The sequence below is a fragment of the Sceloporus undulatus genome, chromosome 3 (genome assembly GCF_019175285.1).
Source record: "Sceloporus undulatus isolate JIND9_A2432 ecotype Alabama chromosome 3, SceUnd_v1.1, whole genome shotgun sequence".
NCBI lineage: Eukaryota > Metazoa > Chordata > Lepidosauria > Squamata > Phrynosomatidae > Sceloporus > Sceloporus undulatus.
This window is the reverse complement of record NC_056524.1, coordinates 269194750-269214574: the sequence shown is the minus strand read 5'-3', so window position 1 is coordinate 269214574 and position 19825 is coordinate 269194750. Positions and strand designations below refer to the sequence as shown.

Genomic DNA, 19825 nt, shown 5'->3' with positions numbered 1-19825 from the left:
TGATGACGTTGGATTCTTCAAATCTGAGGAAGTAGCAGTGGGGAGTGCTACTCCTCAGCAGGAGGTTGCAATGCTGAGGATACGTTGCCATCTTTTGAAGACTGTCAAAGAGATTAGGAGATACTATGCAGATCGCAGCGACTGTTAAATAGGAGACACTGACTCATTAAGCACCTGGTGTCTTGAAACAGCTGCCTATAAATCTCCGAGCAGCTCCCTGGCATCTTTATTACTTGCAGCCATTATGTCTGGGTGACTTGCAGTGTTTTCTTGACCTTGGGCTGGCTATGATTGATGGTTGATGATTCTGTTTTACTCCATGCTGGCTTTGTTTACCTGAACTACTGTCTTGCTGTAACAACTTCTGAACTGGCTGACAACCACTCTTTTATTTCTCCCTTCATGTCAGTGGAGACCCTGCTACAGAGAAAGCCCTGTCACATGTCCACAACAACTTCATCTTGCACAGTCCTGGGACATGTAGCAGGGGCATCGCTGAGGATCTCAAATTTTGGGCAGGCTCATATGGGAGCTCTCAATGCATTGCTTTCTGCTGAGAATAAAAGAATTTGAGAGATTTTTGAGAACTTGCCATTTTCCATGTTTTAAATCTTGAGAATTTGCAAGGGTTTGAGTGAATTTTCAACATGCTTTCTTGTCAAGGATGAGAGAAATTGTGAGCATTTGAGAGTTTGATCATTTAACCACTGAGAGTTAGTGGTGTGCATAGGATGCAATTTTGCCTATAATTATTTTATTATTTTTATTTTTTTATTTATTTATATCTCACCTTTCTCCCAATTTAGGGACTCAAGGCAGCTAATCAAACCCTTTGGTCCCATTATAGGGCTGCTAAACCCTTCTCCTGGCCATTCTGTGCCTTGTGGTGAGGAGGATCGGAGAAGTGTCTGACTAGGTTCCTATAGTCTGACGTAAAATGATTACACTATCCACTGAAGTCCACCATGTTCCTCCAGAGGTCCCAGTAGCTGATGTAATCATTTTGTGTATTGCTGCAGGGTCATAGCCTCAGCTTCAACAGGTCTACAGCAGCTCTAGGGAGCAGGGCAAAAACAGACATAATCAAGCATACATTTAGGCCTGTGTATGCCACTAACAGGATGCCAGCCATAATCATAATGCGTCTTAAAATGCAGCTCTAACTAAAATATAAATCACCTCTAACCTCTAAGCAAGATGCAGCAATGCAACAGTGATTAAAAATTCCAGAGGTCCACAGGCTTTCCTAGATTTCCTAAAAAATCACCTCAGCTGCTTGTTTTTGCTGAAAAGCTCTTTGAGTTTCCTTGAGTGAACATTTCCCTGTCTGACGAAATAAAATAGTTAATCAATCACAAGGCCAAGAACGTGTGGGCTGGGATGCTGCCAGAGAGAGTGAGAGAGCAAGAGAGAGAGCAAGAGAGAGAGAACATTCATACAAAATATGCAAATATGTGACCAAGATCTTATGTGAGTGGTTGTGTAACCTATTTTTCTCCACGTGCAGAGATCTGCCTTAATGGTGCTATGCAAATCTTGTGTCCAGTAGCAACACCACAGAAGCTGAATGGACATCTGCATACACAACTGAATTGTGCACCTCATGCACACGTGTATATATGTACTTCTTATGACATGTGCATCTGTATGCACAGTGGCACCCTATGTGAAAACCCACTTCTGCAATTGAATGCAGATGTTCCTTCTTGTTTGTTGCCTTGACATTGCCTTTGATTCATGGTGACCCATGAAATAGACACCTCACTCATGGGGTCTTCTGACCTCTTACGCTCTGCTCAGGTCCTACAGGCTCAGTCCCAGGGTCTCCTTGATTGAGTCTGTCCACCCAGCATGTGGTCTTCCTCTCATTCTACTGCCTTCCACCTTTCCCAGCATTATAGTGGGCCTTTAGTATCTGCTGGGGTTTGGTTCTAGGACTCATCGTGGATACCAAAATCCATGGATGCTCAAGACTCATTAAATATGGAGATTTTTGTGCAGTTTTTGAAGAGTATTTACTTTTTTTAAAAAAAATTATTAAAACATAACTATACAGATTTATGTCAGCTTTGCATTTTTCACATCCTATTCATTCCATTACACACCACTAAAAATTACTGTATGTGAAAAAAGAAAAAAGATCACTCTAATGTAACTACTTCTAAGTTTCTTCTACTACATCTGGTTTAATAGAACATTTGTTTTAGCTTGATATATACAACTTTTGATTTCCTATCACTGTCATTTCACAGTCTCAACAGTTTGAAATCTATTAAGCACAGCTCTTTATAGTAATTCTTTTTGAAGATTATTTACAGTCGATTCATTGTACAGTCGATTCATTCTATGCAAAATTCTGTGCAAAATTTGCATGTTTTTTTGGTGTGGAAAGCAGTGTCTTCTAAACAGGAAGGGACATTTTCAGCACTGAAAATTATATTTACTTATAGAAATATTTATTTTCTGCACAGAAAAATGCTGCTTTTTGGACAAAATGTGCAAATTTTGCACAGAGTAAGTCCTGAACAGCTACATTTTTGGAACCCAACTGCAGTCTGCAGGACATCTATAGATGTCCAGTTCAATCAGAGGTGTAGTTATGGGGTGTCTGTATGCAAAATGAGACTATTGCTTCACAAATAATATTCTGCCCCCACTAAAAAAATTTCCTTCAGTCCCTTGATTTGTAACGCTGCAGAAACTTAAAACTTCAGGTGAGCATTTAGAGATTATGGAGTTTATCAGACAAGGGAAATTGAAAGTATAATCCAATGGCAGTCTGAACGCAGTCATGGGGTTTAACATTATTGAGTGATAGACCGCCACACACAAATTTGGGAAATGGGAAGTCACTCCGAGCGCAATCATGGGGTTTCACGTTATTGTGTGATAGACCGCCACATGCAAATTCGGGCAATGGCATGCTATTTTTGGGCAATGGGGAGCCAGTTCAAATGCAATGAGCATTCATGTAATTTCACTAAAGTAGCGACTTTATGTGAATGCGTTCTGGCCCCACTTTCTTTTCATTCGAAATTAAGAGAAATTCCTCATGTGTGATAAACTTCACAGTTTAGGCATCCTAAGAAAAAGGAGTAGGCCTAGTGACTCAGATGCGAATGAAGCAAGTGAAACAGTTTTAGGTGTGAAATGGTAAAAAATAGCTACATCCTTGAGTTGGCCAATCTTTTCTGGTAGGTTTATCCAGATGATTTTTAAACTGTAAATTAGATGATGAATTTTAAATGTGGGTTGTTTTAAAATGTGTATGTCTTATTTGTCCTTTTAAAATGCAGTTTGATGATTGCAGAAGAAAACTTCTGAAAAATACACAAATATTCTGATCATCTCACCTAGTAGGGAGAGACCTGTTGATTTTTTCTTGTGTTTAAGGCTGTAGTAAAGATTTATATCCCCACCCAGGGTGACCAGATGTCCTAACCACAAAGGAGGACAAGCCACTTCAAAATGGAGAACATACTAAAATAGAAGCTGAAAACACTCATATAAATATAAATTCATGCTTCTTAGCCCTGCTCAGAATGGAGGAAATTTTGGAATTCCTCCTGGACATAAGGTTGAAACGTAGACTGTGTCTGGAAAAAGGAGGATAATAATAGTAATAGTAATAGTAATAATAATAATAATAATAATAATAATAATAATAATAAATTTTATTTATATACCACTTTTCCAAAAGATCAAAGGCTGTCTGATCACTCTGTCCCCACCAAGCACCCAAAGCTGAGTTGTAAAGGACACAGTTGATCTCTTGAAGGCCACCTTTGATCCTGCATGGGAAGAAAGGTGGGATAGAAATCATTCATATAAATAAAGTAAATAAGGCTCCAAGTTTGGGCCTTCTGGATGATTGAAGGTAGGTGAAGAGACCCAGCAAAGACCCCTTCTTGACCCTGACCTTCTAAGCCCCCAGTCTATTGGAACAAGCAGTACTGGGTGAGATGCACCAATAGTTTCACTGCAGATGAATCTGGTTCATGTTCTGTTCATGGCTCCCTGCCAAGATAGGTGGAAAGCTGAGCCACTTACATTTCGGCAGAACATCACTCTGTCTACTGTCAACAAGGTAAGTATATAGAAGATAGACATAATGCCTCTGTGCCTTGCTTTTGAACAATGCTGATTCTGACCCTGGCAGAAGACACAGTGCCAGCCTTGCTGTGCTGTGCTGTGCTGTGCCATGGGGTTTGAACCCAGCTGAGCCCTTCTTAAGTTCCTTTAGTTGCAGACATTTACAACTTGACCTGCATTGGCTGCATGTTGTACTTCTGATGCGCGCTTGCTGGCTGTGCACCAATCTATATATAACTCCCTTCAGTGGGAGGTATTTTGGCTGATACACTCGCAGTTATGAGCTGCAGCGAGAGATTTAAAAATATCTTGCTGAGAGCACACAGTGACAGAAGCCTTTGAGAGAGGGGGCGCATGGTAGAAACCATGAAAAGAGACATGCAAAGGAGGGAGGGAGGAGAGAGAGAGAGAAAGAGACTCCCAAGCGTATGTCTCTTGGATTGTTTTGGTACTTATATCTTCTGGCATGATGCGCGAGAAGGCACATTATTTCTTCCTGCCAGAAAACGTTTTCTGCCTCCAGTCAGAGAGCAGCTGCCTGTCTGCGCTTTCCTCCTAATTCCCACTTAACTGGTTTTGATCTCCGAGTCAGGAGACCATGTTTAAAAAGCCAAGGAATTGCAAACCCACAGGAGTACAGTTGGGGAAAGCTCCTGGGTTTAGCTGAACTGGGATAAGGTTGGAGGGAGTTGGCTATGAGCCTCTGGCTTAACAGACTGGGAGGACAGCATATCATCCTATGGTTCTGCTTTGGCAGCAACAGTCCATATTGGTCCTCTGCCTTCCCATTTCTTCAGCTCCTTTTAAAATGTCCTCAATTCTCTTCCCACTTCCCCATTTTTCCTCAGCTTACTTCAGTTGCTTCAAATTGAGTGTCATGGAATCATAGAGCTGGAAGAGACCTCCAAGGTTATCCAGTCCAACCCCCCTGCCATGCAGGAATACTAATCAAAGCCTCTGTTTAGAAACCTCCAAAGAAGGAGACTCCATCAGAGTCTGAGGGAACGTGTTCTATTGTTGAACAGCTCTTACTGTCAGGAGGTTCCTCCTAATGTTTAGATGGAATCTCTTTTCCTGTAGTTTGCATCCATTGCTCTGGTTCCTATTCTCTGGAGCTGCAGCAAGCAAGGTTGCTCTATCCTCATTGTGACATCCCTTCAAATATTTAAACAGAGCTATCATATCACCTCTGTTAAATTAGTTTGCACACAATTCACTCAAGTAGAGAAGGAGGCGGAATCTCACCCTTTCCAGATGGCTCAGGCAAAACCAAACCGCTGCAGCCTCTCCTAGCTCCTGTGTTCTTCCTCATCAGTAGGTTTGCCATCTTGACCCCATTCTGGTGATACTTGATTGCCACGTCTCCCAGTTTTCACCTGTGAAATGTTGGAGGGTATGTAAATATCAATGAATATTTAGGACCCCTGGTACCTGACATTGAAGTCTTAATCATGTGTGTACAGGCTTTTCTTTCCAAGGCAGAGACAGCAGAGACTTAAAGAGTCACAGTTAATTAAATTCAAGGTTAATGCAGAAGTACAGTCATCCCTCCTTTTTCACAGCCTTAGGATCTGCGACCTGGCTTTTTGCAGACAGTGAGCAGGGAGGGAACAAAAGGGCACATGTGCAGCCATTGAAATACATGGGACCAGAAGAGGCCAACCAACATGGTGAAAGGTTTCAAAGCCACCAAGCCCTATGAGGAGTGGCTTAGGGAGCTGGGTTTGTTCAACTTGTGGATTCAGTCTCAGAGAAAGATTCCAACTAAATCTTAGGAGAAAAAATTCCTGATGGCAGAAGATATTTAACTGTATATAGACTACCCTTCTTCACTGGTCTTTAAACAGAGGTCAGATGCCCACCTCTCAGGGTTGTTTTAGTTTTGGATCCCTACATTGTCTGGGAGATTGGATTAGATGGCCCTTTGGGCCACCTCCAGCTCTGCGACTTTATGGCCCTGCAAGGAGAAGACTCGGATCTCTCACTCATTCTCCCTAGTGTTAAATGAACACACTCAGCTGTCAGAGCATCACAAGTGTTACCAAGACTTTGAGCTTCAGTAAGAATTTTGCAACGGCCATCAGGGCATGGGCACAGCCTGTACAAAAGATAAATACAGGTCAGATGTAGTCGAAAGGAGCTCAACACGAGGGACCCTTCATCCTTGTCTCAGCCACGGCATCTGGCACCAGCTGCTTCAAGGGCCAGAGTGCATGTTGTACATTCTCATCTTCTCTGGCTGTGATACAAAATTGATCAGTCGGGTTGTTGTGTCCATTGTGGGATGGCATGGGTTGAGCTGGGAGGCAAGAGTGGGCAGTGGCAGTTTTATGTTCTTCTCTCAGGCATATAGTGTAACGGACACTTAATTATGGTGACACCTGTTCCATTGCTCAGATTGCCATCCTCTGGGCGCAAGGCATGGGGCTGTTTAGCCGCCGGTCGGCATCAGCCCATAAACAGGACGGGCTCTGGGGTTTCCGCTTAGCTTTGTAAATGTAACCCTAGATCCTTCTTCCCAGCAGGAGCTGACACTCAAAAATAATCTTCCTCATCATGTGCTTTGCTTGAGTTCATCTCCAGAGATGCTTCTGACCTTGTTCACACTATCGCACAGCTCTCTCCACCAGGAGCTGAGCCCCAGACCCTCTTTTGATCTGGCATGCCAAATACAGCCCAGGAACATGTTTTTTAGAAGTTACTTCTTTCTCTGCCTCATTATGTTTTGAGTTTTAAGGTCATCTGTCTTCTGCCTTCTGTTTAATGTTTGCTTAAAATAGTAAATCAGTGTAATAAATATACGTGTGTGTGTGTGTGTGTGTGTGTGTGTTTGCGCATGCCTTCCAAGCCACCTGCTAACTTAGGGTGGCCCCGTTAATTTCAAAGGGTTTTCTTAGGCAGAGGTGATTTTGCCAGTTCCTGCTTCTGAAAATATAACCTACAGCACCTGGTATTCCTTGGTGCTCTGCCATCCAATACTCACCTACATCAGGCAGGATCTGGGGCCGTTAGGGTTTTTAGCCCCTGTGTTGTATTATGTGTATACATGCTTTCAAGTCACCTGTTGACTTATGGGACCTCATGAATTTCAAAGCGTTTTCTAAGGCAAAGAATCCTCAGAGATGGTTTTGCAAGTTCCTTCCTCTAAAATGTTTCCTGGTATTTGTTGGCAGTCTCCCATCCAAGTACTAACCAGGGCTGGGCATGCTTAGCTTCCAAAATCAGATGGCATCTGGTTCCTTTGGGAAGATCTGTACTGTGGTGATAATATCTGCATGGTGCTATTATGTGCCTTCATGTTGTATGTCAGACCCATGAACATAGAGTTTTCTTCAGAAAGGAATCTGCAGAGGTGGTTTTCTGAGTTCCTTCCTCTGAGACAGGGTCTCCAGCACCTGGTATTAAATATTTGAAAGGATGTCATATTGAGGATAGAGCAAGATTGATTTCTGCTGCTCCAGAGACTAGGATATGGAGCAGTGGGTTCAAGCTACAGGAAAAGAGATTCCACCTCAGCATTAGGAAGAACTTCTTTATGGTAGGGTCTGTTTGTTTGACAGTGGAAGACGCTGCTGCCTTGGATGGTGGTGGAGCCTCCTTTTGAAGCAAAAGGTGTATGGTCATCTGTTGAGAGTGCTTGGATTGCAGCTATCAAGTCATTTCTGACTTATGGTGACCCTGTCACATGGTTTTCTTGGGCTGAAAGGGGGTGACTTGTCCAAGGGCCCCCCACTGGGTTTCCCTGGATGAGTGGGGTATTGAACCCTGAACCCAAATCACTAAACCACACTGGCTCTAGGATTCAGACCTATAAGAAATCCAAATAAAGAATTCCTGTAGAGGATCCTTGGATGGAAAGATTTTCATTCATCCTCCTTTCATGTGCTAGAGTTATTCCCAATGTTCCTGACTAGAGCATAACACCACAACACAGAATACAACAGTTGCGATGGACACAATCCAATGAATATATCTCTAGCACAAGCCCACTGAAACTTCACAAACTTGAGTAACGTCCTTTTTTGACGCTGACCCATAACCTAAATGAGAGACCTAAGAGAACTGGAAATGTGATCGCTGACTTGGTGAAACATTCTCATGGAACATGTAGCACTATTTGGGGATGCCGCCTCTTTGACTGTTTGGATCCACAGTTTTGGGTCGGCCAGGGAGACATGTTTGTAGGGGACTCTGTTGTGTTTAAAAGGCAAGTGACGAAGAGACCAGATCACGAGCCTGAGATGTTTTTTGGGTCTGCTGTGTGAATGCCTCCCAGAGGCTAAGATGTCCCTGATTGCAAAGGCATTTCTCAGCTTGCTTGCCATGAAGCCTGCAATGCAAGTGCATGTTGAGTTCAGCTCTTCAGTTCATGGAAAACAGGTTCAGATTTCGGCATGCCTGGCCCTCATAAACGCCTCGGTGTAAGGCAACTGTAGATGTTCACAGGGCGGGAGGGAGAGACCCTCTAGTTCAATGAAAGACCACATGTCTGGCCTTCGGAACAGATAGTCTGAGTCTCTTTGCCTGACATCATCTCCAGTTAAGTGGTTCAAGGAGCAGCTGGTGGGAAAAGATCCAGGAGATCTGCAGATATGCCGTGGAGACAGTGCCAGAGTAGATGCATTGTCTACTCTGGGCCTCCTTAGCTGTGGCTCCCCAAATGTGAAATTATTTTTAATACGTGTTGAGTTTTCCTTATTTGAAATGCTTGGGACCAGAAGTGTTTTGGATTTTGGATTTTATCCCCAGATTTTGGAATATTTGTACCTACATAAGGAGATATCTTGTACATAGAACCCAAATTGAAACATGAAATTCATGTATGTTTCGCGTACTCCTTATTGAGAGAGCCTCAGCATGGCTTAGTGGTTTGAGTGTTGGACTACAACTCTAGCAACTAGTGTTCAATTCCCAGATGGACCATGAAACCCACTGGGTGACCCTGAGCAAGCCACATGCTCTCAGTCTCAGAGGAAGGCAATGGAAAACCTCCTCTAAATAAATCTTACCAAGAAAACCCTCTCATAGGTTTGCCTCAGGGTTGCCATAAGTTGGAAATGACTTGACGGCAAAACAACTACCACCACCACAAAAAATACCCCTTATAGACATAGCATGAAGACAAATTTATACTAAATATTTTTAATAATTATGTGCATGAAAGAAAATTTATGACCACTGAATGATCAGAAAGCAAAGGTGTTGCTATCTCAGCCCACCATGTGGACAATTTTGGGGTTCTGGAGTATTTTGGATTTCGGAATTCCAAATAAGGGAGACTCAACCTGTAATATTGTTTTAGACTGGTATTCAGGATCGCAGTTGCAAATGCTAGAGTTAGTCAATTATAACTGATTTGTATTTAAAATTCTTACATATTCATAATCATGACAATAGTGTAGCAAATATATATAGGGATTGTGAAAGTCCTCCAAAGCTGTCTTACCAGGCAGCAGCCTCTGTGAACGATAGAGGTCTGTTCTCCTGTCGATTGGGGCACACTGCTGTTTCCATCCCTCTGCTGCCAGTGATCTCCTATGCAGGGAGCAATCCTGCTTCTGATTGTTGCACTGGAGATTGTTGGTGGTAATAGGAGGGGAAATACAACTGTGCTGCATCCTGATGAAGAGGAGAACAGATCCCTTTTGCTCACAGCAGCAGATGCTTGGTAGGTCAGGGTTAGTGTGTATCAGGCCAGGAGATATGACTTAGGGTCCATCTACACTGTAGAAATAGTGCAGATTGACACTATTTGAACAGCCATGGCTCCATCCTACAGAATCCTGGGATTTGTAGTTTGGTGAGACACTAGACTTCTTTGGCAGAGAAGGCTAAAGACCTTGCAAAACTACATGCATCTGAGGAAGCAGGGTCAAGTCTACAAAAGTTCAATGTCTACCAACTTCTGTCTTTGAGTTAGTCTCAAAGGTGCTGCAAGATCCCTTTGCATGCTGATTTTCCAGACTATGTTTTTGAATTCTGCAAACCGCAGGAGTCCATAGGATGGAGTTACAGCACTTAAAGTGGTATCAAGCTCCATTAGTTCTACAATGCAGATGGATTCCCAAGTTGATTCAAATAAGTAGCTGATCTAGCCATACCCATACTTGGACAACTCACATTCTCTCAGCCTCAGAGGAAGGCACAGGCAAACTCTATCTAAACAAATCGTGCCAAGAAAATCCCATGATAGATTCTCCTTAGGATCACCATAAGTTGGAAATGACTTGAAGGCACACACAAATTACCCCCCCAAACCACAGTATTTTGAGGTTTGGAGGGCTTTTGGTGTAAGATTCGGGGTGTTTTTGAATGTTTTGGGGGGCTCTCCGTGTATTTTTTCTGGCAAACGATATCTGAAAATGATGCTGCATCTTTTTAGTAGAGTTTGGAAGGTGTTGGGGTTGGGGAAGTGCAGGTTTGGAAGGCTTCAGAGGCTCCAAAAGTGGGTCCCATCATCCCCATTTTGCTCATGTCTGTTGTGGAGAACACCCAAGGCTGTGGTTGCACACTGAAGGGGGAAATTGCCCTTTTGTCTGTTGCAAATTTTTGTCCTGCATTAATAATCTCAGAGGTGGGCTGGGACACAGCTTGATTTAAGTCATTAATTTCTGAAAAGAGAGGTTTTGTGGCAAAAGCACCTGCGTCTCTTTGATGGGAAGAGGGACCCTTGCTTTCTGGAAATGCTTTGGCTGAGATCATTCATTCATTGGCATGCCATACCTGGCTTGAGTGTTGGCAACAAAAAAGAGATCAGGGGACCAGGTTGTTCCTCAAATCAGAGCACCTTTTACATGTAGTTGCTTCTGTTGTATGAAGAAAACCTCAAATTTTGTGTTCTTTTCAGTGTGGTAGATAAATTAAAGCACACTATTATTACAGTGAGCCCTTGGTTTGATTCCAGGACTTCTCATGGATACCAAAATCCGTGGATGCTCAAGTCCCATTATATATAATTGCATAGTAAAATAGTGTCCCGTATATAAAGTGGCTAAATCAGTGTTTGCCTTTTGGAATTTATAATTTTTGGAATATTTTCAAACCATGGATGCTCAAATCCATGGATAAAAAATCCATGGACATGGAGGGCCAACTATATTATAGACTGAGTTTCCCTTATCCAAAATGCTTAGGGCTGTGTTTTGTATTTTGTATTTTTTCAGATTCTGGAATATTTGCATCTACATAAGGAGATGTCTTGGAGATGGGACCCAAGTCTAAACATGAAATTCATTTGTGTTTTGTATACACCTTATACACATAGCCTGAAAGTAATCTTATATACAATATTTTAAATATTTTTGTGCATGAAACAAATGTTTCCATACATTGAACCATGAGAAAGCAACAGTGTCACTATCTCAGCCCGCCATGTGGACAATTTTTGGGTTCTGGAGTATTTCAGATTTTGGAAGTCTGGATCATTTTCATTTTGCTACAGTGGACCCTTGGTATCTTCTGGGGTTTGGTTCTAGGATCCTCTGTGGATACCAAAATCTGTGGATGCTCAGGTCTCGCTCAATGCTGTGAAATTCTGGGAACTGTAGTTTGGTGAGGCCCCAGAGCTCTCTGATAGAGAAGGCTAAATGTCTCTCAAAACTACAATTCCCAGAATTCCATAGCACTGAGCCATAGCAGATAAAGTGATGTCATCTTGGATTATTTCTGTGACGTGGATGCAGCCTAAGTCCAATGTTCCTTGTTGTCCATGATCAGCCCATCCATATATCCTCTGCAGGACAATATGAACACAATATGAACAGATGCATTCAGTACAAATATGATTAAATATATCAATACAATTAAATATACAGAGGCAGAAACCACAGGTTTAGAAAAGGAAATGTCAACAGAATAGGTTAGACTGTGTTGGATATAAAGAAAACTTTTTATTTTTCATTGAAGGTGTACCAAGGGAAGGAAGCAATGACTATTCTCCCCTTAGAGATCTCTGTACCTATGTTTGAAAACTAGATGATATCTGCACTAAGAAGAACTGCTTCTAAGGCAAAAAGCAGAAATAAAGAGATGGGGGCGGGGGGGGAACATAATAATCCTAATATTAGCCAAGTGAGAGATCAGGTTGGATGGTGTGCAGGTAATTTAACACTCACTAAGGGGTGGTGATGTGCTTTGGAAGAATGGCTTAATTTTATTTTTGCAGTGTCCTGTCTCTATAATGTGGATTTTTATAAAATTGTGGTCTAAATCAGAGGAGAGTACTATATCATGCACCCAGGTGCTGTTGGACTGGAAAGCCCAGCAGCTACTACCTAGCAGGACCAAACAATAGGTATGCTGGGAGTCACAATCCAGCAACATCCGGGCAGTTGCATGATTCCCATTCTTGGTCTAAATCCAATGGCTAATTCCAACTAGACTGACTGAATCAGTTTGTGAGAAGTGATTCAAAGCTTGTGTAAACCCCATTGCTTCAGTGGGTCTCCTCTCCTTGAGACTGACAATGGGATTTAAGATTTCTTTTGCAAGCAGGACACATAGGATGCAAAGATTTTCCCAAGGCTGGTTAATGATGCATTTTGTAGTGCTTCAGCAATGTTCTGAAGCTTGAATGCAGGACGTGTACATTTTTCCCTACTTGCATAGCATCCTTAGGATCCTTTTTATTGTCCTACTTTTTTCCCCTTTTTTATTTATAAAAGCATTTTATATGAAAAACAATAAAAAAGCTTCAAGTTACTACATAGTATCAGAAAATATATTGAAATTCACAGATCAGTACTTCCAAAGTCACTTTAAAAACAATTCCCAAACACTACACCCATACATTTCAATATTCTCTTTTTTTAATATCAGTTTCTCTTTTTACTTCCTGTTACCTCGAAGTATATTCCCCCAAATCGTACAATTTCTTGTTATATGTTATATTACAAACAAGTTGCTTATAGGTTATCGTGTCTGCATTCTTATGTCTAGGACGTGTACACTTTTAAGTTTAAACCTCTTGTTTTGTTTGCTTTCTAGGCCCCTTCAGAAGTCTTCCCTTGCATTCCCAACACTCAAGCATTCATTCGGGACTGAGGGAATCAGGACTGAATAGAGGATTTCTGGTAAGGCATTATCAGAACTGAGAGCATGGATGTCAAATAATCATGACCTTTGAAGCAATGGTTCTGACCCATAAGCAGCAAATACTATTTTGGTATGACGAATAAGGGACAAGTGCACTGAATGAGGTTTTGGACTCAGGGCAGAGAGACTTGGGTTCAAATCTTCCAACAGCTAAGAAGCTCAGTTGTTGATCTTGGCCCAGTTTTCCTGCTGAATTACCTCTCAGGGCTTGTCATGATGATAAAATGGAGAGAGGAATATATCCTGACATGAACTTTCTGGAGGAATGAAAGGATATTGCAAATCAGTGTTTCCCAAATTTTGGTCCTCCATGTGTTTGGGACATCCATCAGGAAGTCTGGGAGCTGAAGTCCAAAACATCCGGAGAACCAAAGTTTGGGAATGACTGCTGTAAATAAATGAATAAAACCAAGGGTCACTGACAGGTGGCTCTTTTTAGTTTTTCTAAAAATGGTGACAGGAAGAGATGTGATGTGACATCCTGTCACCATTTTGAGAGGAATTACAGACGGAATTGGAGGTATTTGATGCAGAGAAAGACACTAATGCTGGCACCAACCAGACCTCTGAATGCTTTGTGTCTGAATTCTGTATGAACGAATTTGTATGCATGAATCCATACTTGAGCTATGAATTCATTACATTTTTGTGGATTTTTCCAATGAACTTAAGGTAGTGCAACTGTCTCTTTTCTTACCCATGTTAGCTTTTTGGTTCCCAGCGTGCACACATCACATTCCCCTCCACCATTCATTTGGTCATCCATCCACTGGCTGTAGGCAACATCCTTCCTCTTGCTTTTGTCCTTCAATGACCATTATTAAAACTGAACTTGTCATCTTAATACCATACCCACCAGTTTTACATTTCTATGGCTATTCATAGGGTCTGTTTATTAAGACCTTCCTGGGCACCAATTCACTCCATGCATCTGAGGGAGTAGACCAAGTCTATGAAAGCATATGCTACAAAACTTGACATTTGACTAAACAGTACCAAAACCAACAACAACTTCATGAGCAGACCTGTTTTACAGGATGAATGAAAAGCAACAATTGACCAACTCTGACCATTGAAAACCAACACTGATAAGGTAGCTATAAACCATGAGTGGGCAACTACAGCAGTCTGCATGCCATTTTTATATTCCCATGGGAACCTCTGGATGGTCTGCCTGACAGACTGCCAAAAATAAAATCCAGAAAAAATGAAAGTGGATGGTAGCCCATTAATTCCCTCTTCTGCACAACCTTTAAAAGGGAAGGGGAAGGGCTGCAGTGGGGTTGTTATACTAAAACTGTAGGAGTCTTCTAGAGTCATAGAGTTGGAAGGAACCCCAGTAACAAGAACATCAGGTTTCTGTCTTTGTGGGGCAGGTGGCTTGCAGCCACAATTGCTCATGGTGTGTATTTGCATGTGTGCAGAGCCCCCATGAAGTGTTGCATATCCTGCCCTCCCACAAAAGCAGGTTGCGTGTTGGCTTGTCTAAAGCTTTGCCCTTTGCAGACTCTTCTTCTGCCCTTCTGTTGGTCTCCTTGCTGCGTGTGTGTGTTCTGCTCTTTGGGAGAGTAAATAATGCATGCCGGATGCAAGCAAGAGCGGAAATTTTAGAACAAGGGCTGACCTGACACATTTGGCTGATCAATCCCTTTGGTTCCGTGCAACTGAATTCCCAGAGGAGGGAACAATTTCTAGTTTTGAGAAAGCACAGGAGTTATTTTGGGGCTTATTTAATGCTTCTCTTTGCATCTGGCAGAGGAGGAGGGATATTCCTCAGAAGTGGAGTAGGTTGGGTGTCTCTTGTCGCTCACTCCTCCTGTTTCTGCTGGTTAGTTTTGAGTTTTGAAGCAAGGTATGTGTCCCATGCCTTTTGATGCTGATGATAATAATATAAAGTCAACAGGATGCATTTATAAAGTCGACAGGATGCATCAGCCAAGGTGGCCTCAACCAGAATTTTGTTGCAAGGGGCTTCCAGGGTCTCATCTCATCCAGGTTTTGCCATTTTGACATCTCATTGGTGATAGTAGGGCATCAGGAACTCTGTGCTCATCTCTCCCTCTCTCTTTCCCCCTCTCATACATTGGAGTTAGTAGAATTTCAAATCAGTTAATGTTGGCTACATCGTGTCCTGAACATATTGGCGGTGCTCAGAATAAGACCAGGCCTCCTGCTTTGCATTTGTAGGACCTGATTTTATGAATGCATCTAGATTTCTATGGCAAATGTTTATTGTTGTTTGCCATCAAATCAGCTTCGACTTACAGTGATCTTATAAATGTGTATTTTTTTGACAAGGAAACCCTCCCAAATAAATTGGCTCAAGTGCAAATCAAGCCTGAGCTCTCCATAGGAGCCAAGATGATTAGAATCATAGAATCATAGAATCAGAGTTGGAAGAGACCACAAGGGCCATCCAGTCCAACCCCCTTCTCTCCTATGGAGCATCTTCCACCAACCCCCCACTCTCCAATGGAGCATCTTTCACTATCAAACAGCTCTTACTGTCTGAAAGTTCCTCCTAATGTTGAGGGGAATCTCTTTTCTTGTAGCTTGTATCCATTGTTCTGAGCCCTGTTCTTTGGAGCAGCAGAAAACAAAGTTGCTCCATCCTTTAAATCAGGGGTAGGCAACCTGCGGCCCGCAGGCCGGATGCGGCCCGGCGAGGCCTTGGGACCGGCCCCAGCCTGGTCCTGCCGCCGATTGCCGCCAGGGCCTTTGGCGTCTCGCACGAGGGGCATGGTGGGGCAATTGTCTATAGAAGCCTCAGAAACATGCATTTATCTTAACATTTTTTTAAAAATCAGCAAATTTTTTCGCGTGTCCTACATTTTTTATTTAAAAAGTGCCCTCCATTTGAAAATTTTGTCCTACACTTGTCCCGGTTTATTTATTTATTTAATTTTTAAAAAATTATTTAATAATTTATTTTTTGGCTTCGGCCCCCCAGTTGTCTGAAGGACAGCAACCCGGCCCCCGGCTCAAAAGGGTTGCCTACCCCTGCTTTAAATACTTAAACAGGGCTATCATATTACCCTTTAAATGTATCTTCTCCAGGCTAAACGTACTTAACTCCCTAAGTCATTCCTCATAGGGCATGGTTGCCAGACTCTTCATCATTTTAGTCGCCCTCTTTTGGACACGCTCCAGTTTCTCAACATCTTTTTTGAATTGTGGTGCCCATAACTGGGCACAGTATTCTAGATGAGGTCTGACCAAGGTAGAATAGAGTGTCACTGTTACTTCCCTTGAGTTAGACACTATACAGTGGAGCCTTTCTTTACGCGGGGGATCCATTCTGGACCACCCCACGTAAGGTAAATTTCACATAGGCTTGATAGAATGGGGCTTGTGCTTGCGGTGGCACGCACGCCATTCATTCAATTGCAGCACGACTTCTACGTAAACTGGAAGCCGCGTATGGTGCGCTCGTGTATGGAGTGGGCGCACTGTACTTCTGTTGATGCAGCTTAGAATTGCATTGGCCTTTTTAGCTGCTACGTTGCACTGTTGACTCATATTCAACTTGTGGCCTACTAGGACTTCTAGGTCCCTTTCACACAGTCTCCTTAACCCAGTTGTTCCCCATCCTATATCAATGCCTTTTATTTTTCTGCCCTATGTGCAGTATGTTACATTTCTCCGTGTTGAAATTCATTTTGTTAGCTTGGGCCCACCTTTCTAATCTATTGAGGTCACTTTAAATTTTGATTGATAAAGATGTTGAATAGCACTGGGCCCAGGACTGAACCCTATAGCACCCCACTGGTCACTTCTTTCCAGGATGAAGAGGAGCCATTGCTGAGCACCCTTTGGGTTCAGACAGATTAAATTGAGACTGTCATTCTTCAGACATAACATGGGAAGGCATGACTCACTACCAAAGACAGCAATGCTTGGGAAGGTAGAAGGCAGTAGGAAAAGAGGATGGCCCCATTAAAGGTGGGTTGATTCAGTCAAAGAAGTCAAGTCCTTGGGTTTGTAAAACCTGAGCAAGGGTGTGGATAGCAAGGTGGCTTGAAGGTCTCTCATGAGGAAAGTATTAATGCCACTATTCTGCTTTGAGCAGACCCACCTGGAAACCTGTGTTAAGTTCTGGGCATCACAATCCAAGAAGGATGTGGAGAAGCTGGAGTGTGTCCATAGGAGGTTGACCAAAATAGGGAAAAATCTGAAAACCATCAAGCCCTCTGAGGAGCAGTTTAGGGAAGCTTGGTATGTTTAGCCCAGAGAAGAGAAGGTTAAGAGGTGATATGATAGCCCTGTTTAAATATTTGAAGGGATGTCATATTAAGGATGGAGCAAGCTTGTTTTCTGCAGCTCCAGCAAATAGGACATGTAGCAATGGAGTCAAAGTACAGGAACAGAGATTCCACCTAAACTTTAGGGTGAACATCCTGACAGTATTAGCTGTTAGACAGTGGAATGGACTTCTTTGGAGTGTGGTGGAGTCTCCTTTTTTGGAGGTTTTTAAACAGTCTGGATGGCCATTTGCCACAGGGAGTGCTTTGATTGTGTCTTCCTGCATGGCAGAATGGGGTTGAACTGGATGGCCCTTGGGGTCCCATCCAACTCTAGGATTTTATGATTATATGACCATCTCTATCTTGCTTTACAGTTATGTAAACCCTCTGTGGTTTAAGAAACAGTTAAACTAGATTTCCATTTAAAACACAAATTCTTTTTTTAAAAATGCAAGTTAAAAGCAATTTTAAAAACACATCTAAAACATAATAAAGTGAAAAAACAACACCCTCTCTCCCTAAAAGCTCCATCTGCTGCAACAAATTAAAAATCAAATACCTCTCTAAATACTTTACCTGCCAGAAGAAAGACAGGGAGGGGGAACAACCACATCTACTGTGGCAGGGAGATCCACGGGTTGGGAGTAGCCACTGAGAAGGCCCTGTCTGCTGTGTCCTCGCCAATTGTGCCTGTGATTGTGGTGGACTGGAGAGAAAGCACCCTACCCCTGATGATATTAAAGCTTGGGCAGATTCATATGTGGTCTCTAACATAGTTTGGACCCAAGCTGTGAAAGATTCTTCTCCAAACTCTCTTTTTGTGAGAAATAAATCACCCGTGGAGATGTTATGGGGGACTGCAAGCACAGCACTGGGAGCCTGTGTTTGGCCAAAGGTTTGCATGCTTCCACCCCACACTCACTTTTATAGAAAACATTTTAATTGCCCAGGCTGACTTGATAACAGTAATGCCCAGCTTAACGGGGGGAGATTCTCTTCCAAAAATATTCCCAAAAACTCCAGGAAAAAAGGCACTTAGGGTGTATCTACGCTGCAGAAATAATGCAAGTGGGACCCCACTTTAACTGCCCTGCCTTAATAAATAATAATAATAATAATAATAATAATAATAATAATAATAATCTTTATTTCTATACCGCTTTTCCATCTGATCAAAGCGTTTTACATAGTGATCATAAATAAGCATACAGTTCAATAAAATTTTAAAAGCTACATACATACAACAAGATAAAATCCTAGGATTTGTAGTCCTAGGATTTGTAGTTTGGTGAGATACCAGCATGCTTTGGCGGAGAAGGCTAAAGACCTTGCAAAACTGCAAATCCCACAATTGCATAGGATGGAGCTGCAGCACTTAAAGTGGTATGAAACTGCATTATTTCTACACTGTAGATGGACCCTCAGAGGCTGGTCATACATGGCCTTGGAGCCATATTTTCCCCACCTTTTGTAACAAGGAGCTACACCGGAAGGTCTTTTTGATCTGGTGCCTATCTTGTCTTGTGAAAAAAAGATCCCCCAGAAAAGTACAAGAGGCTGCAATCATCTGCCAGACTTTGTAAATAACTAGTTGCAAGTAATATAGCTGAGTATAACTAGTTACTCCTGGGTGGGCAACCACAGTTGCAAGTTACATGTCAACAGTAATGCCATATCAATTCTGCCTCCTGTCTGTGATGGCTGAGGATGATGGGTATTGTAATCTGAAAACATCCAGCATGGCCCCAATTCTTTTTGCATACTCTAAACCATCTTTTTATCTTGCTCTGTTCCCTATAGAACAGTGACAAGAGGAATGTGGCTACGGGGAAACCCTTGGAAAAGGAAACACTGCCCTCTTTGTCATCAGAAAACACAAGTTGATGAGTTGGAAGGTGGGAGGGCGGTGGGAGAATGAGCCGAAAATAGCCTAAGCCAGTCCTGGATTTCGGAGGCAGGAAACCTAGAATGCTGGAGACGTTTCTGTATTCTGCCTGTTGGCTGGACAAAGCGTCCTCCACAGCTCAGGTCAGCTGAGGTCAGCTGTGTTTAATTGCATTGCAAATGTTGGAGGCGGGCACACATGCTCCCATGCGCATGCTCCACACGGACACACAATTTCCCCTTCCTCCTATCCTCCTTAGGGAGGGGGGGGGGGGGCTTTTCCTCCCAGTTCCAGATTTATAACTTGGCCAAAACACATGGGGGGAAAAGCAGTAGTATGTAACGTAGTAGCTTAGAAGCAGGATTTCAAGGAATTCAAGGAAGCTCTGGATTTACATCTTAATCCTGGAATTAGCTCACCAGGTGGTATTAGCCATGCCACTATCGCAGCCTCCACTCATGCTGCAAAAATGGGGTGATAACACAGTTCTGTCTCATGGGGTTGCTCTTTT

The 19825-nt window shown here is 42.6% G+C and overlaps 1 protein-coding gene and 1 long non-coding RNA gene across 7 annotated transcripts in view; one reads left to right on the top strand and one right to left on the bottom strand.

Annotated features, from left to right (window-relative positions):
- Nucleotides 1–19825, top strand: part of LOC121924985 (LIM domain containing preferred translocation partner in lipoma) — a 318874-nt gene that overhangs the window by 68114 nt on the left and 230935 nt on the right. For all 6 annotated transcript variants that reach the window (XM_042456641.1, XM_042456643.1, XM_042456639.1 and 3 more), the window contains one exon: nt 13078–13163. The gene's annotated coding sequence lies outside the window, so the exon portion shown is untranslated. The remainder of the gene's footprint in view (nt 1–13077; nt 13164–19825) is intronic.
- LOC121924988 lies at nt 3717–6369 on the bottom strand. Its single transcript, XR_006102777.1, has 3 exons — nt 6135–6369; nt 5338–5468; nt 3717–3791 (listed from the first exon to the last, which is right to left on the bottom strand). It is a non-coding gene; the product is annotated as an uncharacterized LOC121924988 (long non-coding RNA).